We start from the raw sequence: 5,881 nt of genomic DNA, 5'->3' as shown, positions 1-5,881 counted from the left end.
CCACAGGGTTCCTCTGGGGCCCTTCACAATAACAGTGCATCCCTTCAGAGTGATGTCAACATATTCTGGAATGTCAACAGTCTGCAGAGAACAGTCCTCACTCTCACAGTAGATGCGGCAAAAAAGAGAACCTTGTGAGACACTTCTGTTGTATTACTGCCCAGCTTTTCGGCATTTCTGTTCCATGCCATTAATGATTCAGCACATTTCTCAAAGGGGTCAGGTAGCAAGAATTTCCTGTCCCCTTTGGGAAAGGAAGAATCAGCCAGACTAAGACTCAAATTGATATGAGACAGATTAACAGGAGAAAGTAAAATCTTCCTGCATACATGGAACCCACACAGACATGGAAATTCCAAAGACAGGAAAAATGGGGTATATATGTCAGTTTGAACCAAGGAAAAGGGGTAAGGGTCTGGGACTTCAAAGGGAAGGAATACAATTTACAGGACGATGAAAAAAAGTACATGTTTGGTAAATAAATGTTTGCTGGGCCACTAGAAAACAATAATGGCACATGGAGAGGAGTTTGATCAAACAGGCCTTGCTACGTTCCTCCTTGTCCACCATAACTAGTTCATATCATAATATAGTTATGGTGACAGCTCTTTTCCTGGAGCAGGTCCTCTATGAATTCTTTTAGGCAGTTGTGGGGGAGGTAAAGAGCTTTTCCTGAATTTGCTGATTTTGATTGTTTTTTAACTCAATAATTTTCATGCCAAAATGGCCCATCTTGGTGGGGGGCCTGCTCTTGGCCCCTAAAACACTCAGTTCTTAGAATTTCCCTTCTCTCTGGAATCTTGACTCCTTGAGTGCTGGCTGCCTGGGCAGCTCTCCGATGCCTTCAAACAGAATTTTCCTTTTCCATTTTTCTCGGCTTTCCAGTTGTTCTCCGCAAAAGGATTAATCCACCCACTTAGGCCCACTTTTACACTTCAATGTAGATTTCTCTATACCACCCCATCTGGTCTGAAATTTATACTTCAGTTCACATCCTTTTATAGGAAGCAAATATCTCACAAACCAGGTATCATCAGATTTATGTTTATAACTGGCTTACAGACCTCTGCAACACTGTGGACATACGAAGTGCAAACATTGTGGGGGCGCCTGGCCTAGAGCATCGTAGAGCAATGCAACTCTTGATCGTGGGGTTGTGAGCTCAAGCCCCATCTTGGGTGTACAGCTTACTTAAAAAAATAAAAAAATAAATAATTTTTTTAAAAAATGTTTTATTTATTTGACACAGAGAGACATAGCGAGAGAGGGAACACAAGGAGGGGGAGCGGGAGAGGGAGAAGCAGGCTTCCCACGGAGCAGGGAGCCTGATGCGGGGCTTGATCCCAGGACTCTAGGATCATGACCTGAGCTGAAGGCAGACGCTTAACGACTGAGCCACCCAGGTGCCCCTAATTTTTTTTAAAATGCAAACATCGTAATTCATCTTTCTTCTCTCCTTTTATTTATTCACATGGGACAGAAGTACCAATACACTCATTCGGTTCAACACCAGGTAGATGCAAATGTGGGAAAAGCTCTAAGCCCTCGGTGCATCTAATAAAGTCATTGCCCAAGGAAGAAATTCCAGAGGGAAGGTGTCTAAGCTTGCTCTCTGAGCAACAATATCTGTTTGGAATAAAATGGATTTCTCAGAAAAAATGTGTGAAGCCAGGTATGGCAGGGGCTTTCTTTGGTATTTATCTGAAATTTTAACTTAACTGGGCATCTTGTATTTTTATTTGCTAAACTGGCCACCAGTGTGTATTCTCCCCTGATGGTCTTTCTAAAAGAGAATTGATTCTAATGTTACGGAAATCTTAACAATGGGAGTTATAACTTTCATTGGTCATTAATGCAAGTAAAACATGGAAATAAATTTCGTTTTGAACCCAGCCCCTTACTGAATTATCTTATCGTTCTAATACTTTTTCAGTTGGTTTTCTTGGTTTCCAGTTATGTAATTATTTCACAGCAAATAATGATAAATTAACTTCCTCCTTATCAACTTTGATTCTTCTCTTTTTTTTTCTAGGGGGTACTCTCATATTAATACCAAAGTGGTGATGGTGGTAACAGTTAGTGTTTTAGTCATTATTGCTATGTAACAAACTACCCCCACCCTGACATAAAACAACCATGGATTCTGTAGATGGGGAATCTGGACAGGGCACAGTGGGCATGACTTACCCTTGCTCCTTACTATCTGGTGTCCCAAGTTGGGAAGATTTAAAGGCTAGGGATGATTCACTAGCTGCGGAGTGGGATCATTGATGTCTTCAATCAACATGGCTGAGAGTTTTGCTGGTCTCAGTCGGGCTCTGGCCGACACATTTACACATGACCTCTCTAAGTGATCTCTCCATGATGGCTAGTTTGGGCTCCTTCCCAACCTGGTAGCTGGCTCTTAAGAGTGAACATCTCAACAGAGCAAGGCAGAAGTGTATTGCATTGTTATGATCTAACCTTAAAAATCACAAAGCATCACTTAACCGTACTATATCTATCCAAGCAGATTTGCAAAAGACCAAGGGCAAGGGAGAAACACAGACTCCCCACCCAGTGGTTGGATTGTCAGTATTACATTCTAAGAAAAGCACGTGGGATAGAAGATAACCTTGAGGCCAGCTTTGGAACATAAAATCTACCAAAAGGAATGGCCTTATTGTGTTCCTGAGTTGAATAGAAATTCTTCCACTAAAACTTTAAGCCTCAGTTCCAACTTATTTATTTATCATATCAAAGAAGTCCCCTATTCTGATTTTATTAAGTTTTTTAAAAATAAATAAATAGGGGCGCCTGGGTGGCTCAGTCAGTCGAGTGTCCGACTCTTGGCCTCAGGGTTGTGAGTCCAAACCCCGCGCTGGGCATGGAGCCTACTTAAAAAATTTTTTTTAATTTAGAGGTAAAATTAAAATAAATAAGTAAATAATAGATGGTGAGTTTTCTCAAAGGTCTTTTCAGCATTTATGAGGCATCTATTGAAGAGGCATCAAAATAAGATAAAAATGAATGAGGTTGTGTTTGCTCTCTTTGAGCTGCGTCTGCAGCTGATCCCTTCATTCAGTGAGTATTTCTGAGCACTTACTGTGTGCCAGACACTCTGCTAGGCACTCAGACAGAACACTGAGCCAAAACAGAAGTTGGTTCCAGCCCTCAGGAAGCTTGTAGCCAAAATGATCCAGATCCAATTCAGTGTCTGAAATCTGGCTTTTGTGCCAACAAATGCAGGAAGGGGAGTTACTTCCCACCCTCCCACCCAAATTCCAAACAAACTCAGTAACTTGGTCCTTCAGACTCGCTCATTTCTGTGCCATCCAATCACTGGTCTCAATTGTTTGAAGACATGGGGCATTTACATGTATAATTTTAGCCACCAGAGGGCAGTCATAGTTAAAAAACACTTTCATAGGGCGCCTGGGTGGCTCAGTCGTTAAGCGGCTGCCTTTGGCCCAGGTCATGATCCCAGGGTCCTGGGATCGAGCCCCGCATCGGGTTTCCTGCTCAGCGAGAGGCCTGCTTCTCCCTCTCCCACTCCCCCTGCTTGTGCTCTCTCTCTCTCGCTGTGCCTCTCTGTCAAATAAATAAATAAATAAATAAATAAATAAATAAATAAATAAAATCTTTAAAAAAGAAAAATACTATTAAAAAACAAAAACAAAAAACACTTTCATAGGGGAAGAAAGAGGACAAACCCAATTCTTGAAAGGCTATTCCCAGGGTTCCGGGGCCAGAGTCAATCCCCATGGTGGGATTCTCTCCAACGGAGACATAGCCCAGCACCCAAACCACTCTCCCACTTCGGGCCTGGGGATCCCACCAATTATCACAAGGCTCTGTTCCCTTGAGTGGAGGATGACGTCATGGAAACTGACATGGACCATAATGAAGTCGATCAGAGGGTCTCCCAAACTAAACAGTTTAGAAGAAGTTAACTACATAGGAACCTCCACAGGGAGGGGCCTAGGGTACCCACGTACCCACCGCCTTTCAAGTCCTCACTGAGGAGAGTCAGTCAGTGAGCATTTATTGAGCAGTATCTTCGCAACAACCAGCCCTGTATGGGCAGGGGTAAAACAGACTTGTTCTGGTTACAGAGAGAGGCCTCACTTACACAACATTACGAGAAAGCAGTAAGGACAGCCCCAAGGCAAAGAGCGTCGTTTCAGGGGAAGTGCACAGGAGACCACCCAAGACAATAACTTCTCCAGATGCAGCATGCAGCCCTGACCCTTGGGGTGCTGCCAGTGAAGGTGGTGCTTCCAGAAACCGCAGTCCTTCTCTTTCCTAGCCTAGAGTGATGATCTATTTCCAGCTTGTTTTGTTTTGTTTTGCTTTTTGCTTGTCTGATGTGTTTTATCAGAGCCCCACATCCCCTTCCCAGTCTGGGGCTTGAGCAGCTTTGGGAACACATAAGCAACAGAGATTTTCAGGCTCTTCCCTACCCAGGCTCCTCCCCTCTCTACATCAACGACGGCAAAGCCAGCCTGAATGAGAAGAAGGAAAGGGAGGAAAATGGTTAGTATCTCAAAAATATTCTCCTCCCACAGGATTGTGAGACTGCACAAGACTTAGCCCGAGACTGGCATAGGGCAAGAACCTGATGAGTGTTAGTTATTCTATGTCCACAATCCCTTTCTGGAATTTCCCAAGCTCTAAAAGCCCAAAGGTCTTTCATAATTCATTTGGCAAAACTAATCTGACCTGAATTCATTTGGCGGCAAAACCTCGTCTGAGCCACGATGCCACTAATTTTGGTCCATGTGTACCACTTGGTGTGAGTACTCATGGATTCCACTACAGAAATCTATAATGCTTGATCACAGGGTGTTGTCCCAGACTCCACTGCATGAGTCGTTGAGTCTATGGTGTAAGCACCTGATTGTCTCTCTAAAATTGAACATTCTGAATTCTGAAACATAACTCGCCCCAGGACCTATTTCTATATGAAATCTAGGTTCTATATCTTATCTCTCCTATTATCTAGCTATGTGACATTAGATATGGTAGACTGACCATAGGGTGGCCCTAAGATTCATGTCTCCTACATTATGAGTGCCCTGTATAATCCCCTCCCTTTGAGTGTGGGCAGGACCTGTGACTTGCTTCTAAGTAAAAGAATATGGCAAAGGTGAAGAGATTTTGAAGATATAATTAAAATCTCAAATCAACTGATTTTTTTATTTAATCAAAGGGAAAATTATCCTGAGTGAGTCTGAGTTAATCAGGTAAAAGCCTTTAAAAGAGGGACTAGGTTAGGGCATCTGGGTGGCTCAGTTGGTTAAATGTCTGACTTGATTTTGGCTTAGGTCATAATCTCAGGGTCATGAGATCAAGCCCCAGATTGGGCTCCAGGCTTGGTGGGGAGTCTGCTTGAGATTCTCTCCCTCTGTCCTTCCTCCCACACTCTCTCTAAAATAAATAAATAAGTAATTTTATTTATTTATTTTTTTTAAAGAGGGACTAGGCCCTTCCTGAGGTCAGAGGCTCTCAGATGTTGGCTTTGAAGAAGCGGCCATGTTGTAAGTGGGTCTCTGGAGAGGGCCATGTGGCGGGGAACTATGGGCAGCCTTTCGTCATGGAGAGCATCCAGCTGACCACCAGCAAGAAATGAGGACCTCAGTCCCGCAACCACGAGAAGATGAATTTTGCCCATGAGGGAATTCTGCCAACAGCCCGAGGGGGCCTCAAAACAGATCTTTTCCCACGGGAGACTCTGATGAGACAGGGGCCCCAACTGATACCCGGATTCCAGCATAGCAAAACTGGGAAGTGGTGGACCCAGCTAAGCCAAACCCAGAATCCTGATCCATGAAAGCTGAGCTAATAAGTGTGTGTTGTTTTAATCCACTAGACTGTGGTCATTGGTTATGCGGTATAGAGA

The sequence above is a fragment of the Neomonachus schauinslandi genome, chromosome 14 (assembly GCF_002201575.2).
Source record: "Neomonachus schauinslandi chromosome 14, ASM220157v2, whole genome shotgun sequence".
Taxonomy (NCBI): domain Eukaryota; kingdom Metazoa; phylum Chordata; class Mammalia; order Carnivora; family Phocidae; genus Neomonachus; species Neomonachus schauinslandi.
Note: the sequence above shows the minus strand (reverse complement) of the source record.